Source organism: Bos indicus, chromosome 27 (assembly GCF_029378745.1).
Source record: "Bos indicus isolate NIAB-ARS_2022 breed Sahiwal x Tharparkar chromosome 27, NIAB-ARS_B.indTharparkar_mat_pri_1.0, whole genome shotgun sequence".
In the NCBI taxonomy this organism is placed as follows: domain Eukaryota; kingdom Metazoa; phylum Chordata; class Mammalia; order Artiodactyla; family Bovidae; genus Bos; species Bos indicus.
Genome location: NC_091786.1, coordinates 12,160,881 through 12,173,265, shown reverse-complemented (window position 1 = coordinate 12,173,265; position 12,385 = coordinate 12,160,881). Strand labels below are relative to the sequence as shown.

Sequence of the window (12,385 nt, the reverse complement as noted above, 5' to 3'; positions counted from 1 at the left end):
ATATATATGTATACACACATATATTCCTTGAGTCTAAAATATTCCAGAATTGCACTTTAAATTTCTATTATTTTAGAATGAGGCACTTGGAAATCAGCCAATCTAAGTGTGTATTTTGTTCCAGAACTACATTGCCTAACTTTTCAGAATGTAAGATTTGACTCAGTAGGAACCTTTGTGAAATACAGAAAAGAGCACAGTCTCTCTGGGGTCTGTTATTTGTCTCAATTGCTTATATTGTTTCCAGTTTTTAAAATTAACAGAACAGTGTCTGGTATCTGCCAAATAGAGCTCTGACAAACAGGAAGACGTGACTAAAAGAAGCTGGCGTGTGGGTTGAATATTCAATTCATCAGGGACAACTGGATTTCATGTAGACGGCAGGATGCTCTCATCAGCCTGACTCCCCATCTGAGGTGCTTACAACTCCCTTGCCTTAATCTTTAATTCTCAGTTATCCTTCTTAGATTCCAGCTTCTTCCACTACCCACTTCTACTCTTGGATTCCATGACCCATCACTCACCAGCCACACTGTATCTGTCTGTTTAATTTCCCATTCTTTCCTTCGTTCACCTTTCTGTGCACTTCTGAGTTAGGCATGGGGGGTGGAGGATACAAAGGCGTATTAACACTTTCCTTTTATGTAATGTGGTTATAATCAAATTGTGAATCCCAGGATGTTTTCTCATGACATGTCAAAAAAAAAAAATCATAGCAGACAATGATTAAATTCCAAATGAATGGTATAGAGTTGTGAAGAGCAAGTAGAGATCATTGTGATTCACAGTAACTTGCTCATTCATTCAATAAAACTGTATCAGGCACTGTAATAATGCTGAGAATGACAAAGTTATTAAAAAAAAGACTAGAGCACATATAGTTTTCAGTTGGAGATATATATATATATATATATATATATATATATATATATATATATATATATATATGTTAGGTAGCAAAGACTGTAAAGGAAAAAAGTAATTCAGGTGATGGAGAAATTTCAATTTTGGGTGAAATGGCTATGAAGGTTCTCTTGGAATAGACAAAATTTGAATGAAGAACCCCACCAGGTGAGAGAGTGAGTCACTGAATATCTGGGGTCAGAGCACAAGAAGACCTTGAGTTGGGGCAGGTCTGGATAGTAAAATAAGAAACCTCAAGGGTGAACACAGTGGAGATTAGTAGAAGATAATGTTGGAGAGTATTGGGACCAAGATTATGAAGAGGTCTGTGGGCCCCTGGTAATGACGTAGGCTTTCACTCAAAACTAGATGCCCTTGAGAGCTTTAAGCAGAAGCGTGACATGATCTGACTCCCATGTTGACAGGCTTGTCCTGGGTGGTGTGTCGAGAGTAACCTGACAAGAGGGAAGGAACGGCAGAGTCAAGGAGACCAACCAGAGGTTGCTCTGTCAGCCCAGGAAAGAGCTGATGGCGGCTTGAAACAGGATGGTAGCTGTGGAGTGATTAGACATTTTCAGATTTTGGAGATATTTGGAAGGTTGAAGCCAAATATTTTACTGACTAATTGGGATAGTATATGCTACGTTGTGGAGAAGGCAATGGCACCCCACTCCAGTACTCTTGCCTGGAAAATTCCATGGACGGAGGAGCTTGGTAGGCTGCAGTCCATGGGGTCGCGAAGAGTGGGACACGACTGAGCGACTTCACTTTGACTTTTCACTTTCATGCATTGGAGAAGGAAATGGAAACCCACTCCAGTGTTCTTGCCTGGAGAATCCCAGGGACTGGGGAGCCTGGTGGGCTGAAGTCTATGGGGTCACACAGAGTCGGACACGACTGAAGCGACTTAGCAGCAGCAGCATGCTACAATGGAATAGTATATCCCATATAGTATATGGGATAAGAGAAAAAGATAGTGAAGAAGAAGTTAGCAGCAAGCAGGCAGGACTGACAGAAGTCTGCTCTGAGTAACTCTGCCTGGAGGTGGGACAAGTGATCTAGTCTCTGGAGTGGGCCTAGCAGAGGAGGCCAAGGTTTGGGGAGGTGCCTAAACTGGTCCCATACATGCCTCATAAAAAACTGGGCTTGGGTTTACATCACCCTTACAGACAGTGTCAGCTGCCCTCACAAGTCAGCATTGCTAGAAGTGGTAATTACTTATTCTAGATGAATGACAAGGCAAAGAAGCTGGCCAGAAGGCATTTATAATTCGTGTTTCACCTCTACCTACTGTACCGTAATGCACACTGTATCAGGCAATCACAAGTACAGCAAAGCCTTGGACCGATTTTGTTCCATCAATACTTGTGTATTTGCCTTACTCTCCTAAGCGAGAGATGAGATTATGATAACATATTCCAATTGTTTTACCAGTTCACATTGAGAGAAATAACAGTTATGGAAAACATTCACACGACATGGTGTTGAGGTGGTAGGTTTCATTGCTATATCCAACTGGAAGGAACAATATTAAGAGCTGTTTTTGACTTGGGGCAGATTACTTGATATGAATGGTGGATAGTTTTTTTTTTTTTTTCTTTAGTAACTCTTTGCAAGTGAGTTTTATACATATAACCTGAGAGGGGTTTTGTGAAGTTTATCAAGGTAATATTTATAAACTTCCCTAAAATCCCTAGCTGAAAGTGAAAATGTCATGTAATATTACTTTTCTAAAAATGACAACTATTGTAAGCCTTAATTATAATTTTAAATTCTCTTATATAAAGGAGTGTGAATCAATCAAATATAATGACTATGTGCAGATCGTAAGTTCTTTAGGGCCAAGAAGTGAGTCATTCTTTTTTTCCTCTTCCATAGCATATACTATGAAAGTTGATGATGGTGATAGTACTACCAGTAGTTATCAGTAATAATAATAATACTGTAACTGCTTAGCTCACGGTATATACCACTCATCTTTCCGGGAATTAATTAAGCAAGGAGGTGTCATTCACAATTTACTGGTTGAGCACAAGGCACAGGTAACAGTATCAAAAAAATGTTAGCATCAAACTCAGCTCCATTCAAAGGAGCCAGAATCCAAAGCTAGAGCACATAGTAAAACTAGGAGTTGGAAAGTCATAGAGTATGGATTTGAGCAGAGGTCAAAAACCATCACAGTTGCAAGGTAGTGGTTTAATCTATCTGTCTGTCTATTTTTTATTGTTTTCTTTTATTTTTAGCAACTTGAAGTGCCAGAGGCCTATCTTGCTGACCTTTCCCTTTATGTATAGTCCACAGGAAGTTTAAGCTTCCCATTCTTGTTAATAAAGTCTATTTTACTTATTAAATAGAATCATCTTATTTAAGACCTGGTAGTATCCAGTTGAAAACAGTTCCTGTGCCATCGGAGTATTTGGGGGCAATGTTCTGCCATTATCAGGGACACACATCATCTATAGGTTCATGTCTGAACATCTAGCACCTAGTATACTTTATAGCGTGTGCAAAAATACAAACATAGACAAGAGATGGCTCCTTTGCCACCTCTACTTTGTCATTAGGATCAGGGATGGTTTTCCTCCAAGTCTTTCTTAGATTAATGTCTCCAGGTTTTCTATCTTTTGGAGTGATCAATATTTAAGCACTCTGCTTAGTTCTGATATTAATTCATATTTTTCCAACTTAATTGAGATATACTTAACATATAACATTGTATAAGTTTAGCGTGTACAGTGTGTTGATTTGATACATTTATATACTGCAAAATGATTATCACAGCAAAGTTAGTTAACACATATATTCATCACCTTGAATAATTAACAATTTCTCTTTATTTACTCATATGTGTGGTGAAAACACTTCACATCTACTATCTTAGCAACTTTCAAGAATACTATGCTGTGTTATTGGCTACTATCTCCATGCTTACATTAGATCCTCTAGAACTTATTCATCTTATAACTAGAAGTTTCAACCCTTTGGTCAACATCTCCCCATACCCCCCCATACTCAGGAAATCACCATTCTATTTTCTGTTTTTATGAGTTCAGTGTTTTATATTGCACATATCAATGAGATCAAATGGTATTTGTCTTTCTCTGACTTATTTCACTTAGTATCACACACTGAAGGTGATCTATATTGTCACAAACAGCAAGATTTCCTTGCTTATGGTTGAGTAATATTCTATTATGTATACATATATACTGCATTATATTTACACACTAATATATATGTGTATATATCTGTATGCACATGTAATATATAAACATCTATGCACAATATTTATATACACACATACCTACATTACACACACATATATGTATAAATAACATTTTATTTTCATTCATTGAAGACATTCAGATCGTTACCATGTTATGTTGGACATTGTGAATAACGTTGCAATGAGCATGGCAGTACAGATAGTTTCTCAAGTTAGAGATTCCATTTCCTTTGGATATATACCCAGGAATGGGACTGCTGGATCACATGGCGGTTCTACTTTTAACTTACGAGGAAACCCCATACTGTTTCCCATAATGACTGGATCAATTTACATTCCCACCAACCGTCCACAAAGATTCCCTTTTCTTCACATCCTTGACAGAATTTGTTATTTCTTATCATTTTTTATAATAGCCATTCTAACAGGTGTGAAGTGATATCTCAATGTGCTTTTGATTTGAATTTCCCTTATGATGAGTGATGCTGAGCACATTTTCATCTACCTCTTGTCCATTCATATGTCTTTTTTGGAAATATGATTGTCCAGGTTCTGTGCCCATTTTTTTTTTCAGTGGATCACTTTTGTTTTGTTTGACTTGGTACTGAGTTGTGTGAGCTATTTATACATTTTGGACATTAACTATCTAGAAGGCAATAGCAACCCACTCTAGTACTCTTGCCTGGAAAAGCCTATGGATGGAGGGGCCTGGTGGGCTGCAGTCCAAGGGGTCGCTAGGAGTCGGACACGACTGAGCAACTTCACTTTCACTTTTCACTTTCATGCACTGGAAAAGGCAATGGCAACCCACTCCAGTGTTCTTGCCTGGAGAATCCCAGGGACAGGGGAGCCTGGTGGGCTGCTGTCTATGGGGTTGCACAGAGTCAGACACAACTGAAGCAACTTAGCAGCAGTAAGACATACTTTGCAAAATATTTCTCCTATTCTACAGGTTGCCTCTTTATTTTGTTGATTGTTTCTTTTGCTGTGCAGAAATTTCTAACATTGTGCTGTAAAGTGGGTATATGTTTTATTGTCTATACCAAGACATTGTTACAAGAGCACAAGGGGTAAGAGTGTCAGTTGTTCCAGGACACTAGGCACTCTCCCCAGGCCTGACAATCATGTATGATTACCAAAATTACACACTTCTAGATGGCAGGGTGAGTGTGCCTTTTGCTGCTTTCTCCTATGGTTAATCAAAGTAGATTTTACTTATGGTCTTGAATAATTCTTTCTAAACAGATTTTAAAATAATTGAATTATAGTTTCACTGCACTAAGCATCTTGCTATTTAAAGGAATTGTATGGTGATTCTTGCTGCAAACTGGATAACTATAAAGTTATTCTCCCCACTCCCAATTTCTCTTTTATAAATATTATTACAGTTTGAAATGACTTAGCTTTCAGTACACCTATGTAATAATCAATGCCTGTCATCTCTGCAAATAATATATATTAACTATTTTCTTGACAGTTTATCTGGAGTCATCCTTTACTTTTTGCAGGCTTGACAGGTGGCGCTAGTGATAAAGAACCAGCCTGCGATGTAGGAGACACAGGAGATGCAGGTTCGATCCCTGGCTTATCCCCTGGAGGAGGACATGGCACCCCACTCCAGTACTCTTGCCTGGGAAATCCCATAGACAGAGGAGCCTGGAGGGCTACAGTCCATGCAGTTGCAAAGAGTCAGACACGACAGAGCGTCTAGCACTAGCACTTTGCTCTTTTCTTTCTCTCGAATCTCACATCCAATTCATGAGCAAATCCAGTTGGGCATTCCTTTATAACCCTGAATCTTACTCCTCCTCACCATCCAAAACTAAGGGACCTTCACTTCTCACCTTGTCTATTCCAGTACGGTATACTCTACTCTACCTGCAGACCCTTCTTCAGATTATTTTATTCACAGATCACTTCCACAAACCTACTTGAAACCATCACAGTATGACGTGATGGTTTAAAATAAAGTGATGGTTTAAAATAAAGTGATTACTGTTGTTTACAGGGTTTGACCTGACTTGACCTTCGCTGCGTTCCTCTCAAACCTTCTTCCTTTCCTTCTGTGGTAGTCAATCCGGGTGAAGCCAGCGCAGCGAGCAAGAATCCATCTCAGGGTCTTTGCTCCCTGTAACCCACTTGTGTTTACATAGCTCACACCTTTGACTGTTTCTCTGGCCAAATCTCACCTCTTCAGGGAGCCCACTTCAAGTCATGCTATCTAAAAGTTAAATCTCTCACTTCCTCTCCTGCTTTATTTTTCTTCATTGCACTTACTCACTTTTGATGTACCATTATGTATATTTGTTTATTTTCTCTCTCTCTAAACAGGTCACAAACTCCATCAAGGTGAGGACTTCTTTTTCTACTATATGACCCATTTAAATACGTTCTGACACATAGGAGACATCTAATTTCTATTTATTGGATGGATATAAAAGAAATGAGTAAGTGTGAGTATACATATTAGGTCAAATCTCAGGTTGAAAAATTGAAAACCAAAATGTAGCACTGAAACCTCTTTCTCAGTCAATCTTTTACCCTTTCACGTGAAAAAGGTGATAAAAAGATCATACCAGGAGCTAAAGTATGAAGTCAGCAAATGCTAAAGACTGAAGTCAAGAAGAGAGATTGTACTGTTTATCTTATTTTAAAGATTCTGAGATTGTCCTCATTGAATGCATTGCTCTTTTTTCCCCCTCTTTTTTAAATTATGAAAGTATGATCAGACATTTACAGGAGAGTTAGAAAATACAGAAAAATGTTATATAGTTCCACTGTATATTACAATTATTTTTTAAGTAGATAAATTAAGATGTTTAGTTGCAGTTTCAATATCAAACTCTCAAAAATTAATACAATGAATAGTCAGAAAAATAGACAGATATATTAGACCTGAAAAACTCTATGAACCAATTCAACCTAATTACAATTTACACAATTTTCACACAACAGCAGGGTACAAATTCTATTCAAGCTCCCATAGACTATAAACTAGGAGACACTAGAACACATCAAGGGACATAAAACAACGGTGCAAAAATTCATAGTCTAAAGTTACCAAAATCATACAGCGTCTGCTGTCTCATCACCATGGAATTCTGTTACTATGTTATTATTATGCATTGTTCTTAGTAAGAGTAGAAATTCCCGCTTTTCAACTCTGATTAAAAGATGAGCTTCCCTCCACGCCCTAAAGATCACCAGATTAGCTCTTTGTTGGCTAATGGAAGGCAAAGTGGTCCATAAGTGAGAGCCTGCCTTGGAAGACTCATTGCCTCGGTTTCCCTACGGACAGGAGGTGGGAAATGCCGGCAGCAGCACCCCAGCTGATCTCAATTGCCCTGAAGTCGCCCAGGGAGGAAGGCGGATCTCCAAGCAGTGAAGGCCCAACCATTTAGTGCTTTATAGACCACAGACAATTGCACTCAGGAGCAGGGAGGCAGGCGGTACTGACGGCAGTGTTCTGATGAGGATGCTCCCCGCAGCTCCATCCACACAGTAGCCAAACGACCCCCGATTCTGCTCTTGCTGTCACTTCTGGGTCTCTTCCAAGAGAGAGCAAGTTGCTTTAACCCAACAACAATATGAAGTTGCATCACTTCCTAAGTCAAAAATCCACTTTGTTTGGGACTGATTTTTTGATGGGGATCACGGAGTTCCACACTGTTCAAAAATGATTTTTAATCAAGATGCCTTCCTGTCAAACAGTAAAGTTATTAATGATGCTGTAATCTTCCAAATAAGCTTTGACAAATTTGTTTTTTGAAAAAAAAAAAAAAAAACAGCAGAAAAACCAGAAATGTGGTTGCTAACATTTGAATAGATCTTTCAAAAGGCCTGTACAGATTTAACTGTGAACTCAGAAGTTTCCTATTTCAAATTTTGAAAAGTACATCATAATTTGCTAGTTAATATGTGATTAATACAGTTTGCCTGGGTTTTTAAAAAAATCTGTACTATTCTATATGTTAATGAACACCATTTGATGCTATGGTAGTATAAATTTGAATAGAGCAGTTCATAAAACATGAACTGCTGTCCCTTTAATTTTGGGAAAGTTAAAAAATGTGCCCTTGAAAAATGAGTAGACAATAAGGGCCAGTTATCATCCCAGCCTGATGACCTATTCCTTGTATTTTAAAATGTTAATATCTAAATGATACATTCTACAGGTCTTTGCTTTCAGTTAGAAGCTGCACACATGCATGCTAAGTTGCTTCAGTAATGTCCGACTCTTTGAGACCCTACAGACTATAGTATCCCAGGCTCCTCTGTCGGTGAGATTCTCCAGGCAAGAGTACTGAAGTGGGTTTCTAAGCCCTCCTCCAGGGAATCCTCTGGACCCAGAGATCAAACCCACATCTCTTATGTGTCCTGCATTGGCAGGTGGGTTCTTTATTACTAGCACACCTGGGAAGTCTTCTGTTATAAGCTATTTCCATTATATTATCATACTGTGTCTTCATGACAGTCTTGGAATTCTTATCCTCAGTTTGTAAAGGGGGCTACTGAGACAGAGAGTTTAAGTAATTTGGCTACAAACACAAAATGAGCTCCATATTTGGGATTGAGTTGCAAATCATCTATCTACTCTCCTCACTGCCTCGTGTCAACCTCCTTACTATGGTTCACTGTGCCTTTTACCCAGCACTTCTATATGCGCAAGTTTCCTGTGGTGGAGTGATTCTATGTCATGTAGACCATGGCTTTGAGCTTATAATTCATTTAACAATGTCCTCAAATCCCAATATCAGAAACATGAAAAGCAACTTGTCCAAAGATACATAACACTGAGTCTTCTAAAAACTCTGAACTATTAAGCATATTTTGTAAATATGTAAGTACATATCTCTAAAATTATTAATGAATTCAGACATCTTATTAAGGCACAAGGGATAAAATTACTCTCAGCATAGTCCTACACTAATGAACTTCGAATTGCAAGAAAGACTCAAATGGCTTAAGCAAGTGGGTTCTTCTTTTGTATATGATACCTGGATATGACAATACAATGTTTACATCTGAATTTTCTAAATGCAATGATTCAGAGAAAGATACTCTAGAGGTCCCCTTCATGGATCACAGCTTTTTGTGGCAAAGGGGCTTGCATAACTCAATGAAGCTAGCAGTCATGCCATGCATGGCCACCCAAGATGGATGGGTCATAGTGAAGAGTTCTAACAAAACGTGGTCCATTGGAGAAGGCAATGTCAATCCTCTCCAGTATTCCTGTCTTGAGAATCCCATGGACAGTATGAAAAGGCAAAAAGAGATGACACTGGAAGATGAGCCCCGCAACTCAGAAGGTGCCCAATATGCCACTGGGGAAGAGCAGAGGGCAACTACCAATAGCTCTGGGAAGAATGAAGCTGCTGGGCCAAAGGAGAAACAACACGCAGTTGTGGATGCAGCTGGTGGGGAAAGTCCAACACTTTCAAGAACACTGTACAGGAACCTGGAATGTCAGGTCCATGAAGCAAGGTCAACTGGACATGGTCAAGAAGGGGATGGCGAGACTGAACACTGACATCTTAAGAATCAGTGAACTGGAAGTGAATGGGTGAATTTAATTCAGATGACGTTTATATAAAGATTGAAGGCAGAAGAAGGGGATGGCGGAGGATGAGAAGGTTAGATGGCTTCACCAATTCAATGGATTTGAATTTGAGCAAACTCCAGGAGACAGCAAAGGACAGAGGAACCTGGCATGCTACAGTCCATGGGGTTGTAAAAAGTCAGACACAACTTAGATACCAAAGAGCAACAACTGGAGAGGTGTATTGTCCAATATGGGAGCCAGAAACCACAAGTATCTATTGAGCACTTGAATTGTGATTGGTCTGAACTGGGATTTGCTGGGAACGCACGTCAGTATGAAGAGTTAATATCAAAGAAGAATGTAAAATATCACATGAATCACTTTTATAATGATTACATGTTGATACCATATTTAAGATATATTAAGTAAGTATATGTTACTAACATTAATTTCACTTGTTTTCTTCTTGTTTTTCGAAAAGAGGATACTAGAAAATTGAGACCTTCCTATGGGGCTTCCCTGGTAGCTCAGAGGTTAAAGCATCTGCCTGCAATGCAGGAGACCCAGGTTCGATCCCTGGGTTGGGAAGATACCCTGGAGAAGGAAATGGCCACCCACTCCAGTATTCTTGCCTGGAGAATCCCATGGATGGAGGAGCCTGGTGGGCTACAGGGTTGCAAAGAGTCGGACATGACTGAGCGACTTCACTTTCACTTTCATGGGACTTACAGTATATTTCTATAGGAATATCTAAGACATGATCATTGTCCTTTCTCAAGGATGTGATGACAGATATCTGTTAAAATTACAAGTGACTGGAAAAAGAAAGTAGCATCTCCAAGAAAGCCCAAAGAAGGGGAAAATCAGTGTGGTCTACAGACACGGGGAAAGTCTGATGTTAAGGGTTGCAAGAGAGTCTTTTGATGGGCTTGATGAGGAAAAAGGATGGGATAAGGTCACTGTCAGTGCAAAGGAAAGAAAGGAAGAGAAATATTAAAAGATGACAGAAATACAATGAAAGCTCCAACTTCTTCATAAGCCCAGAAACAATAATTGATAATAATAAAAGAGGTATACGTATTTATTTTTCTGATTTTCTCTTAAGCTCTCTATTAATCTAGTGTTAGCAACTCAGATATGCACCTTTTTGGGGAGCTATTTGGAACATGGCTTTTGTTCCTTCAAAGAAATAACGTTTGCTAGTAACAACTGGAGTTCTTTCTCTCTTCTGAATGCAATTTGCCCCTTCATTTTTTAAAAAATCACCCATTCTGAAACAGCTCTGCAAATGATTACGAGCTTTCAATGTTACACGACTCATTGCTCTATGCATTTGTCAAAATTTCAGCAAGTCAAGAGATAACCTAAGGACATAAAAATTAACACATGTAAATTAATCACTGATTCTAGTTTGGGCTATGAAATCAATACAAAAAGTAAGTCAATTTTTTAAAGCTTCAATTAAAAAAGACATACCCAGAAGAGGTGTAACCAATAATCTGGCTTGTTTCAGTAAGAACATGTGCTGAAACCATATGTCAAAGAGAACACCAGAAACACAATCCATGGGAAATGTTTTGTTTTTAAATCTGAAATCAAAATGGTAGTGTGAAAGCTATGTTTTATTCAACCCTGAGAGAGCTGTCTCATTTATGTGACTCGTGAAATAACGAAGTTCTTTCTGGGCTATTGGCCTCTTAATCTTGTGTATTAATTCAGGTAATGCACCACTACCACTATCGTCTACGTAATTATTTTTATTTATGTACCATTAAGCTCCATTTTCATTACTTTTGGATACAAAGAAGGGGCCAAACAAAGGGTATTTGGCCAGCACCATCACCTCATTTACAATCTTCTGAAGACCCCTTTCTGGGTAGAGAATACAAATGACAGTCCCTGACATTTTTTAAAAGCAGTTTTTACTTCTTTAATTAGGAATTTCAGGCAGGACCCTCTGCTTGAACCCTTAATATTTTCAGACACTTCTGCCTCACTTCTGGACTGATTCTTCCTAAGTTTGTGCTGAATGCATTCATGCTTCGCAAGAAAGCTGCTCTCGGGCCCTTTCATATTCTGCTATAATCCTTTGGTAATTACAAAGTCTGTCTCTGCAACAATGGGCAAATCCTGGAGGAATTCGGAAGCCAGGGCCCGTGTGTAAAATCGTCCTTGGACATCTGGGCTGAATTCGCCTCCCAGGGGCCCTGGACTTAGAAAACAGCCCTGTCAGAAATGCAAAAAATCAGAGGAGCACAAAGGTGATGATGAGAATAACTCTGTGTCAGTGAAAAACACTGGTTAAATAAAGTAGGACTACCAACTTTCAGCAAAATATTTCATTTAATAGTGGATAAACCCTCACCATAGAAGTTGCAGCCCTCGTATAGCAAATTTCAAACTACTTAGCACTCCACATATAACCGTTTCTCACCCTCACACATTGCAGACCCTGGGGAGTCTATATATTTCATCCCTCCCTTTGTCTTCCTGTAATTATTAGTCCACTTTTCTTTTTTTTTTCTTTTTCCTATCAGTTACTGACATAAAAATCATATCAGAAATTCTTTAATGCCACCAACTCAAGAACATCAAAATAATATTAGTGTAATTATCGTGTTTGGCTATTTGCAATTCATTGTATTATTAAGCATTTGTAATTGGTTATAATGATTAAGCTGGAGTTTTTATAATATATGCTTTTCTTTACTTAT

General features: G+C 38.7%; 1 protein-coding gene and 1 non-coding gene across 7 annotated transcripts in view; one reads left to right on the top strand and one right to left on the bottom strand.

Annotated features, from left to right (window-relative positions):
• The window catches only part of TENM3 (teneurin transmembrane protein 3), a 2,742,616-nt gene that overhangs the window by 1,643,156 nt on the left and 1,087,075 nt on the right, over window positions 1–12,385 (bottom strand). The window lies entirely within an intron of this gene.
• Window positions 10,188–10,259, top strand: TRNAC-GCA (transfer RNA cysteine (anticodon GCA)). Its single transcript has one exon. It is a non-coding gene; the product is annotated as a tRNA-Cys (tRNA).